This window comes from Mus pahari, chromosome 4, assembly GCF_900095145.1.
Source record: "Mus pahari chromosome 4, PAHARI_EIJ_v1.1, whole genome shotgun sequence".
Classification (NCBI taxonomy): Eukaryota; Metazoa; Chordata; class Mammalia; order Rodentia; family Muridae; genus Mus; species Mus pahari.
The window spans coordinates 435,902-448,420 of record NC_034593.1 but is presented as its reverse complement, the minus strand read 5'-3'; the positions used below and the strand labels follow the sequence as shown (position 1 = coordinate 448,420).

Here is a 12,519-nt window from a genome sequence, read left to right as displayed (position 1 = left end):
ATGTATAATTTCAGATGATAACAGATTATGAAAAGTTTGTACAAAGTGACCTCTTCTATGAATCAGAGAATAACTGATAGAACAGGTTAGATGGGGATAGCTGGTAAGATAGCAGAAAGAGAAAATTCTGCTATGTCAAGGTTACATTGTAACAGAGTCATCTCCTTGTGAGTAACTTATTCAGTAAAGTGATTGAGAAAAGATGTGACAAAAGATGGAAAATGGGTTTTAAATTGAGATACCTTAAATGTGAAGAATAGCACAGAGTGTCTGAATCTAACAGACACACAAAGTGGGAAGCTACTACAGCTTGACCAGGGACTTGCTAATACTTTCTGCATTAGCAAAGTACTCACAAAAGAGAATGATGTGCAATTTTCAAGAAATAATTGTCAATGGCGTATTTATTGACCAAAAGAGAATCAGAGAATCAGAGGAAAAGATGATGCTAAGTGGGTCAGAAAGATCATAGCACACTTTGGGTGGCTTGGAGGAGCCATTTTAGAGAATATACACATTCAGTCTTTATTAATAGATATGAGGAAGCACTGTTATATTGTGAAATTTGGAAACCATAGGCCGAAAGTTGGTGTCTAAAGGTAACTATCACAGTGGCAGCACAAAGTGCCCTTTGAAGCTATTAGGTGACAAGTAGAAAATGTCAGGGACAGAAGTATATACTATATTATTTTTAAAATATAGAATTGAATAGTAGTATGCTATATAAAATTTGAAGATTCTACATAATTGAATATTGCCAAACTTATATGGTTTTATATATGATTTAAATTTAATCTTTAATATGATAAGTCTTAGAAATGAAGTTATTGAAGGAGAATAGAAATTTCTCAATTTTATTTTATTTGATGGACAGATACTATTTTTCAAGTACATATTGGAGAGAAATAAAGTGTTGGGAGAGACAACTGGGATGTGAGAGAGCATCACTGAGATGAGTTTGAAACCTAGGACAACAGAAATACCCTGCAATCTATGAGTATGACCCTAACTAAGACTCGAAGTAATGGAGAAGATTGAGCCTTAACAAGACATCTTCTATAACCAGGCAGGACTTCCAATGAAGAAATAGGGACACCAACCAAGCCACAAAATTTTGACCCATAATTTGATGTGCAGGGATAAAGGTGGAACAGAAATTGAGGGGATTGCCAACTTGATTGGCCCAGCTTGAGACCCCATGTCAAGACAGGGAGCTCATCTCTGAAACTATTAATAATATTCTCTTATACTTGAAGACAAGAGCATAGCATAATTGTCATCACAGAGACTTCACTCAGAAACTAATGGAAATAGATAGAGACCGAAAGGATTAGAAAATCCAGAGGGGTCTAGGACATCACAAGCAAACCTATTGAATCAACTAACCTGGGCTAATAGTGACCCTGTCTTAGTCAAGGTTTCTATTCCTGCACAGAAATCATGACCAGGAAGCAAGTTGGGGAGAAAAGGGTTTATTCAGCTTACACTTCAATGGTGCTGTTTATCATCAAAGGAAGCCAGGACGGAAACTCAGGCAGGTCAGGAAGCAGGAGATGATGCAGAGGCCATGGAGGGATGTTTCTTACTAGCCTGCTTCCCCTGGTTTGTTCAGATTGCTTACTTAAAGAACCCAAGACCAGCCAAAAGATGGTACCACCCATAAGGGGGCCCTCCCTACTTGATCAATAATTGAGAAAATGCCTTACAGCTGGATCTCATGGGGGCATTTTCTCAACTGAAGCTACTTTCTCTGTGATAACTCCACCTTGTGTCAGGTTCACAGAGACTGAACCACCATGTGTGGGATGGATCAGGCCCTTAGGACATCTGTAACAGATATGCAGCTTGGTCTTGATGTGGGACCCCCTAACAGCAGGAGCAGGAGATGCCTCTAGTTCTGTTGCATGCATTTGGATCTCTTTCCCCAAACTGAGCAGGCTCACCTAGCCTTAATAGGATAAAATACACTCAGTCTTTTTTTTTTTTTTTAAGATTTTATTTATTTATTATATGTAAGTACACTGTAGCTGTCTTCAGACCCTCCAGAAGAGGGAGTCAGATCATGAGCCACCATGTGGTTGCTGGGATTTGAACTCCGGACCTTCGGAAGAGCAGTCGGGTGCTCTTACCCACTGAGCCATCTCACCAGCCAGTCTTAATGCTACTTGATATTCCAAGACTGATTGATATCCACTGGAGTTTCTGAGAAGAAAGGGAAGAGGAAGGAATGGTGGGAGAAGAGGACAGGAGGAGCAACAGAATAATTTGTAGGTGAGAGGGGAAGCTGCAGGAAGTAAAGTTAATAAATAACTTGATTAATAAAAATATCTAACATCTAAGAATGCACATTAAAATAAAAATAAAAAGGGCTGCATTTAGTTTATAAATGTATAAAAATCATTAACTATTCTGCTGAAGTAAACTACAATTATTGAAGGATATTTTTTAAAAAGAATACAGAATTTAACAACAAAAAATTACCCAGAAATACAATTTTGTCCACTTTACACTTTATTTAATATTTATAAACAAAATGATCCAATACTATTTTAATTTACTTTTTACTCAATGGGTATTAGATAGATTGTTTAATTGCATCAAAAATTTAAACAAAAATACAAAAATGACTCCTAAAATATTGATCTATTTTTAAAATGAACTAGATAGTTCAACATCATAACCTCAGTAGATAAGGGATTTTTCTCTTTTCAAGGCAGACACTGCAATAATGGACTTGCAAAACGTATGCATTTGCTATGAGAAAATCATGGTTATGTGACATTCCTATAATATGATGGAATACAGTTTTGTAGTGAAACATATTTATAACACATATGGTAGAGTTTTTCTTGGCTCCTAACATTTAGAACCAAATTTTTCTAAGGTTGTTCTTATTATGGATGTATACAGTAAGCATAAAACACACAACACTGGTTGTGTGCACACGCACACATACACACACACACACACACACACACACACACACACACACAGCCTTTGCCTCAGTAGAACACTGAAAAATAAATAGGTGATTAAATTTTCTTTTTAAAAAAGATCCTTAAAGAAAAAAATTATATGTAATTACTTACATGAACACTACTCTTAGAATACTGCTTTTTAGCCTAGAAATTATTTTACCAGATTATGAGTAGGACAGTTCTGGGAGCTTGATCATACCTTCTAAACAGAGAATAATATGGACCAGCAACTTGCTTGTTTTTGTAGAGTATTTTTAGAAAATGTTGTTAAGTTTTAGAAGAAAAGATAAAATTGCTTTATATATGTTAGTATATTTACTTAAACATTCACATCAATGTTTATTTGAAAGTACAGAAACAGGTCCACTTCAGTGACAGTCAGCCCCACATTAGATGGTAGACTTCCTGGATTTGGTGTTTTGTTTTTATTGTTATTAGCACGCAGAATACACAGATTTTAATTTTCAAAATGTAAACCTCAGATCAAGCAGTAACTAATGTGTTAGAAAAATTATGATAAGCATTTAGAGATAATACTTAAAACCTTTTTATTACTATTTTAATGTGTCTGTGTGTGTGTGTGTGTGTGTGTGTGTGTGTGTGTGTGTGTGTGTGTGTGTGTTTGTGTTGGGTAACAGTACTTGAGTGCAGGTGCAGAAGCCAAAGTGGTGAGATCTCCTGGAGCTTGTTGCAAGTGATTTGAGTGATTTGACAGGGATGCTGGAAGCCAACTCAAGTCCAATGCAAAGGGGCAATACAGATTCTAAAACCACATAAATGACACTTCTTTACTAGTTTTCTCTCTAGCCTGATAAATGACACTTCTTTGCTAAGGTAATATATCTACCCAACAATGACAATACTATAAAAAACTATAAACTGTTTTTTCAGTACAGGATCTCACTGCATAGTCCAGACCAACTTTGAACTTAAAGTGATTCTCTTGCTGTAGCCTCTGGAATGCTGAGGTTACAGGTGTGCATCACTATATGAAACCAAAATATATGAACAACAAATACCACCAACAATTTGTCAACCCATTAATCTAGAGGACCATTTTTTCACTAGTAAATTTAATTCCTTTCTCTGGTGTAAAATTATCTTGCTTCATTTCTTTTAATCCAAACTAGGAAAACATCCATTTTCTCCTAAAAATTAAAATTACTTTCCAAGAAATTGCACTCTTTGATTTTTTTTCTCAACTTACTTAAAGGATATATATGTGTTCAATATGCTGACTTGAAGTTTGACTCACACAAAATGGTTGTTTAACCAAAACATATGAGCAGCAAACTGTTCTAATTCTTCTGGAGAAAGTATAGTTGAACCGGCCGGTGGTCAGTCAGAGGTAAACACATATCCTGTGTACCATAGTTTGGTGAGATGGGAGGACAACTGATAACTGGATGTTAAGTATTTCCAGACATCCCTGAGTCCAAACTCTTGTTCTGCCTTGGTTAAATACAGTAGACATGAAATTCCCTTCATAGTCTGCTTTAATCTTCAATGCTGACTGCCCCAGAACTGTATACTGCCTGCTCTAAAGATAGAATTTGGTGTTGGCCTTTTTCATGGATATTACTAAAACCTTCTTGATTTTTCCACAGTGATCAGCACTATGTCAGAGGTACAACCTGTTAACACTATAACTCTGTGCTGACTGTCTGACTTTAAAAGCAACTCCATTTGTCTGCAACCCACTCAGATCTTTTCTATACCATCCATACTCCTACAGGAGTAATTTTTTTATTAGATTTTTCTTTATTTACATTTCAAATGTTATCCCTTTCCTAGTTTCCCCTCTGAAAATCACCTAACCCCTACCCTCTCAACTTGCTCCTCAACCCAACCATTCCTGCTTCCTCGCTGTGGCAGTCTCCTATACTGTGGCATATAACCTTCACAAGGCCAAAGGCCTCTTTTCCCATTGATGACTGTCTAGGCCATTCTCTGCTACATATGCAGCTAGAGTCATGAGTCCCACCATGTGTTTTCTTTGATTAGTGGTTTAGTCCCATGGAGCTCTGGGGGTACTGGTTAGTTAATATTGTTATTCCTCCTATGGAGCTATAAAACCCTTCAGCTCCTTGGAGCCTTTCTCGAGTTCCTTCATTGGGGAACATGTGCTCTGTCCAATGGATGGCTTTGAGCATCCACTTCTGTATTTGTCAGGCACTGGCATAGCCTCTCAAGAGACAGCTATATCTGGCTCCTGTCAGCAAGTTCTTGATGGCATCCACAATAGAGTCTGGGTTTGGTTGTTGTTTATGGGATGGGACAGTCTTCAGTCTCTGCTCCAAACTATGTCTCTGTAACTCCTTGTACTGGTATTCTGGTCCCCATTCTAAGAAAAATCAAAGTATCCACAATTTGGTCTTCCTTCTTCCTGACTTTCACGTGGTTTTTTTAAATTGTATCATGGGTATTCTGAGCTTCTGGGCTAACCATCCAGTGAAAAAAAGATAGCATTTTCAATTCCAGAAAAGAACACCAATGGCTTGTGCTGTAAGATCAAGAATCGACAAATGGGACCTGATAGAATTGCAAAGTTTCTGTAAGGGAAACGACACTGTCGATAAGACAAAAAACAAAAAGCAAGCATCATCTGGCCTGGCGTGGAGGCACACACCATTAATCCCAGCACTCGGGAGGCAGAGGCAGGCAGATTTCTGAATTCGAGGCCAGCCTGGTCTACAAAGTGATTTCCAGGACAGCCGGGGCTATACAGAGAAACCCTGTCTCAAAAAACAAACAAAAAAGAAAGAAAGAAAGAAAGAAAGAAAGAAAGAAAGAAAGAAAGAAAGAAAGAAAGAAAAGAAAAGAAAAGAAAAGAAAAAGAAAGCATCATCTGTTCCAAAACAACAGTGAGGGGACTATGCCAGCAGCAGCAGGGTCACAGGAAACATGCCCCACAGGCAGCTCAGGCTCCTTCCTTCTGCTCAGAGCCAGCTGCAGGCCACCTTGGGCGCATACTCCAGGAAGAGTCCCACAGTCCCCAGAGTACTGTCCACACCACAGGTGCCCTAGCATGCCCATGATCTTAGGATCACTGGTGAGTGGAATGCAACATCTGTTCCAAAACAATTGTGAGGGGCCTGTGAAAGTAGGAGCAAGGACACAGGAGACCCACCTGACCAGCAGCTTGGGTTCCTTCTGGTCTTCTCTGATATACATTGGTTTTGAACACAACAGACAGCACCACAGTCCCCAGAGAAGGTACCAATTCCAGAGGCTGTAACACACCAAGAAACTTAGGATTTCAGGATCCCAGCATCCTAGGAGCTTGTTTACACCAGTATCTCAGGGTCTCAGAGGAAGCTTGACTGCCAAGAACTCTGACACACCCAGAATCTCAGGTTCATAGGATCCCGGAATCACAGGATCATAGAGAAAGCTGGACTCTAAGGAATTCTGAAACAACCAGGATTACAGGAAGAGCAGGCTCTAATCAGACATCCTGAGGGCAGGGAGTACTTGAGATAATCAGTTGGCAGGAGGCAATCATAAGAACAGAAGGAACAGAAACCAAGCTTACTTGGCATCATCAGAACCAAACTCTCCCATAGTAGCAAGTCCTGGATACAACATCACACCAGAAAAGCAATATATAGATCTAAACTCACTTCTCATGATGATGATGGACTATAGGAAGGAAATAAATAATTCCCTTAAAGAAGTACAGGAGAATGCATCCAATCAGGTGAAATAATAGAACAAAACTATCCAGGATCTAAAAATGTAAGTAGAAACGATAAATAAATCAAAAAGGGAAACCAATCTGGATATAGAAAACCTAGGAAAGAAGTCAGGAACCATTGATGCAAGCATAACCAAAAGAATATAAGAGATAGAACAGAGAATCTCAGGTGCAGAAGATACCATAGAAAATATTGACACAAAATAGCAAAGAAATGCAAAACGCCAACGATCCTAACAAAAAACCTCCAGGAAGTCCAGGACACAATGAGAAGATCAAACCTAACGATAATAGGATGTTTTCCAACTTTAAAGGGCCAGTAAATATCTTCATAAAATTTATAGAAGAAAACTTCCCAAAACTAAAGAAAGAGATGCCCATGAACATAGAAGACTACAAAACTCCAAATAGTTTGGACCAGAAAAGAAATTCCTCTTGTCACATAATAATCAAAACACCCAATGCACAAAACAAAGAAAAAATATTAAAAGCAGTACAGGAAACAGGTCAAGTAACATATAAAGGCAGACCTATCAGAATTACACCCAATTTCTCCCCAGAGACAATGAAAGTTAGAAGGTCTTGAGCAGATGTCATGCAGAATCTAAGAGAACAAAAATGTCAGCCAAGGTTACTATACCCAACAAAACTCTCAATTACCAAAGATGGAGAAACCAAGGTATTACATGACAAAATGAAATTTACAAATTATCTTTCCACAAATCCAGGCCTTCAAAGGATTTTAAAGGGAAAACTTAAATAAAAAGAGGGAAACTAAGCTTGAGAAAAATGAAGAAAGTGATCTTTCAACAAGCCTAAAGTAGATAGCCACATGAACAGAATTCCAAATATAGCAACAAAAATAACAGTAAGCAACAATGACTTTCCTTCATATCTCTTAATATCAATTGACTCAACTCCCCAGTAAAAAAAAAAAAACATAGACTAACAGACTGTATACATAAACAGGACCCAACTTTTTGCTACATACAGGAAACCTAGCTCAGGGACAAGACAGACACTACCTTAGAGTAAAAGGCTGGAAAACAATTGGCCAAACAAAAGGTCCCAAGAAACAAACCATTCTAATATCAAATAAATCTGTGTGATAAGAAATTCAAGTCTCTGAAGAAAGAAATCAAAGATCTCAGAAGATGGAAACATCTCCCATTTTCATGGATTGGCAGGATTAATACAGCAAAAATGGCTATCTCGCTGAAAGCAATCTACATATTCAATACAATCCCCATCAAAACTCCAACTCAATTCTTCACAGACTTAGAAAGGGAATTTTCAAATTCATCTGGAATAACAAAAAACCTAGGATAGCAAAAGCTATTCTCAACAATAACAGAACCTCTGGTGGAATCACCATCCCCAGCCTCAAGCTGTAATACAGAGCAATTGTGATAAAAACTGCATGGTACTGGTATAGTGAGAGACAGCTAGATAAATGGAACAGAATTGAAGACCCAGAAATGAACCCACATAGCTATGGTCACTTGAATTTGATAAAGGAACTAAAATCATCCAGTGGAAAGAAGACAGCATCTTCAACAAATTGTGCTTACTCAACTGGTAGTTAGCATGTAGAAGAATGTGAATTGATCCATTCTTATCTCCTTGTACAAAGCTCAAGTCTAAGTGGATCAAAGAACTCTACATAAAACCAGAGACACTGAAACTTAAAGAGGAGAAAGTGTGGAAGAGCCTCGAAGATATAGGCACAGGGGAAAGTTTCCTGAACAGAACACGAATGGTTTGTGGGTTTCTGCTGTAAGATCAAGAATTGACAAATGGGACCTCATAAAATTGCAAAGCTTCTGTAAGGAAAAGGATACTGTCAATAAAACCAAAAAGCAACCAACAGATTGGGAAAAGATCTTTACCAATCCTAAATCTGATAGGGGGCTAATATCCAATATATATAAAGAACTTAAGAAGTTGGACTCCAGAAAACCAAATAAACCTATTAAAAATGGGGTACAGAGATAAGTAAAGAATTCTCAACTTAGGAATACTAAATGCCTGAGAAGCACCTAAATAAATGTTTAACATCCTTAATTATCAGGGAAATGCAAATCAAAACAACCCTGAGATTCTACCTCACACCTGTCAGCATGGTCAAGATCAAAAACTCAAGTGACAGCAGATGCTGACAAGGATGTGGAGCAAAAGGAACACTCCTCCACTGCTGGTGGTACAACCACTCTGGAAATCTGTTTGGTGGTTCCCTGATTGGGGAGCAGAGTGTGGGGAGGGTATAGGGGACTTTTGGAGAGGAAACTAGGAAAGTAGATAGTATTTGAAATGTAAATGAAGAAAATATTTAATAGAAAAATTAACATTTATGTTCCTCAGAAAATTAGACATAGTTCTACCGGCAGATCCAGCAATACCACTCCTGGGCATATACCCAGAAGATCTTCCAACTGGTAATAAGGACACATGCTCCACTATGTTATAGCAATGTTATTTATCAGAAGCTAGAAAGAACCCAGATGTTCCTCAACAGAGGAATGGATACAGAAAAATGTGGTACATTTACACAATGGAGTAGTACTCAGCTATTAAAAACAACTAATTTATGAAATTCTTAGACAAATGGATGGATCTGGTTGATAACACCTTGAGTGAGGTAACCCAATCACAAAAGAACACAGACGATACACACTCACTGATAAGTGAATATTAGCCCAGAATCTGAGAATCCTTCTTAGAGTGGAGAACAAAATACCCATGGAAAGAGTTACAGAGACAAAGTACAGAGCAGAGAGTGAAGGAATGACTGTCCAGAGATTGCCCAACATGGAGATCCATCCCAGAAAAAAGAAAAAACGCCAAACCCAAACACTATGGCAAATGCCAACAGTAGCCAACTGACAGGAACCTGATATAGCTGTCTCCTGAAGGGGGGCTCTGCCATTGCCTGGCAAATACAGAAGTGGACGCTCACAGCAATCCATTGGACAGAGCACAAGGTCTCCAATGAAGGAGCTAGAGAAAGTTCCCAAGGAGCTGAAAGGGGTTGAAGCCTCATAGGGGGAACATCAATATGAACTAACCAGTACCCCAGAGCTCCTTGGAACTAAACCACCAATCAAAGAAAACATATGGTGAACCTGTGGCTCTAGCTGCATATGTAGCAGAAGATGGCCTAGTCAGTCATCAATGGTAGGAGAGGATCTAGGTACTGTGAAGGTTCTATTCCCTAGTATAGGGGAGTGCCAGGACTGGAAATGGGAGGGTGTGGGTTGGGGAGCATGGGGGAGGTTAGGGGATTTTCGGAGGGGAAACTATGATTGGGGATGTTTGAAATGTAAATAAAATATCTAATAAAATATATTTAAAAATGATGAAATCATGAAGTTCTTAGGCAAATGGATAGAACTAGAAAATATCATCCTGAGTGACGTAACCTAATTGCAAAAGAAAGAACATGGTATGCACTCATTGATAAGTGGATATTAGCCCCAAGGCTACAAGTAACCAGCATAAAATTCACAGACCAAATGAAGCTCCAGAAGAAGGAAGACCAACATGTAGATAATTCAGTGCTTCTTAGAAGGAGAACAAAACACTCATAGAAGCAAATATGGAGCTAAATTGTAGAGCAGACACTAAAGGAAAGGCCACCCAGACATTGTCCCACCTAGGGATTTATCCCATATACAGTTACCAAACCCATACACTATTGTGGATGCCAGGAAGCACATGCTGAAAGGAGCCTGATATGGCTGTCTCCTTAGAGGCCCTGACAGAACCTTACAAGTAGAGAGGCAGATGTTAGCAGCCAAACACTGGACTGAGCTCACCATCCTTAACAGAGGAATAGGAGTTGAAGGGGTTTGCAAACCCATAGAAAGAACAACAATATCAAACAACCAGACCCTCCAAAACTCCCAGGGACAAAGCCATTAACAAAGGTGTACACATGGCTCAAAGCTGCATATGTAGCAGAGGATGGCTTTGTCACACATCAGTGGAAGGAGAGGGTCTTGGTTCTATAAAGGCTGGATAGATACCCCAGTATAGAGGAATTGAGGGCAGGAGGTGGGAGTGCGTAGGTAAGTGGAGGAACACCTTAATAGAAGCAGGGAGAGGGAGGATGTGATAAGGTGTTTCCTGGAGGGAGGGAAAGTGGGAAAGGGGATAACATTTGAAATGTAAATAAAGGAAATATCCAATTAAAAAGAAGAATAAAAAATAGGTGGGCATGTCAAGTGTGAGCAAGATTGCAGGACTATGGGAGCAACATATACTCATGGTCTACTCACTGGAGAGGACATGTAGAAAAGAAGCATGACTTACTAACAGTAACCATGCGCACCATGTCTGCAAACAATTCTTCTGTTGGAAAAAAAATTCCACCCACAAAGATGTCACTTGCAATTAATATCCCAATATCTTCATTGTTTTGTCATATGATCATATGAGAATAAAAATAAAAATAAAAATAAAAGTAGTAGAGAAGATGTGTAATTAGGTTGAGAAATTTGGAGGGGAAGATTGAGATGTTATCCAAAGAACATACCAGGCAGAGAGGAAGATTAGATTAAAAAATCTGTTTCAGATCACCCTGACTGTAGATAATGGCAAATTTTGTACTCTTGGAAAATATTATTTCCTACACTTGATCTTAGCCAAAAGGCTGAGAAGCAATGAAAAAAATATTATTTCCTTTTGACCATGTTGATTTTCATTTTTAGATTCTAATCCATCTTATTGCTCTAAAACCTCTTGACAGGGGCAACCAATAGGGATTTGTTTGTTTGTATACTATGATACTTATCACACCTACATGAAATGAGCTCCACAGAATGGATATGTCCATAAAGTATTTGGCATCAAAATGATATTCAAAAGCACAATGTGACAAGGTGAAATGTAAATCACACCCAGAAATTGTATTTCCTTTCCAAAAATATGTATATACATTTTCTTTTTTTCGGGGGCGGGGGGTTCGAGAAAGAGTTTCTCTGTGTGTCCCTGGCTGTCCTGGAACTCACTTTGTAGACCAGGATGGCCTCGAATTCAGAAATCCACCTGCCCTTGCCTCCCAAGTTCTGGGATTAAAGGCCTGTGCCACCACTGCTCAGCTTACATTTTCTAACAAGAATCTTTCTGCCAGAAAACTGTGATAAATGTCTTCTTCCATTTGATTCTTTTTTCCTTTTTCTTTTAGAAGCTTTTAAAAGTATTTTTCCTCTCAGAAATCTGCACATCACAGGAAAACATCAAGTCACATTTTTCATTCTGTCCTTGTGTTCCTTTCACTGTTTTCGGGAGGTCTTTTTCTTCTCATAAAGTCCATGTCTTACAAGTCTGTGTTTAGGCTCATTATTCTTAGCATAATCTGAAGAATCATAGATCATGCCAAAGCCAGTTGTCTTGCCACCACCGAAGTGGGTTCTGAATCCAAATACAAAGATGACATCTGGTGTAGTTTTGTACATTTTGGCCAGCTTTTCCCAACTTTCTGTCTTTAGTACTGTTGCCTTCCTATGATGAAAGACATTAATAACCATCTGTTTCTTTTGAAGCAGACAGTTTGTCATGAACTTCCTGGACCGGATGGTTACTGTGTCATTCATGATAGCTACGGTGCCAGAGCTGTAGAGGAGAAAAAGACCTTCCATTTGATTCTTAATTTAACAACTCATTACAAACTTCAGTAATGCTTGCTCAAAACTTAAAAGTACATACTGGCTTTTCATAATTGCCTTAGCATTATAGGACATATTAGAATACTGTCTCCTTCATAAATTTGTTTAAGAAATTAACATGTGTTCTGTTATATATTTCATATATTTAATCCACACAAAATGACAATTATCATGAAGC

At 38.4% G+C, this 12,519-nt stretch overlaps 1 pseudogene; it reads right to left on the bottom strand.

The window, feature by feature from the left end:
* Positions 1 to 11,948: 11,948 nt before the first annotated feature.
* Positions 11,949 to 12,314, bottom strand: LOC110320148 (annotated as a pseudogene).
* Between the last annotated feature and the right edge of the window lie 205 nt (positions 12,315 to 12,519).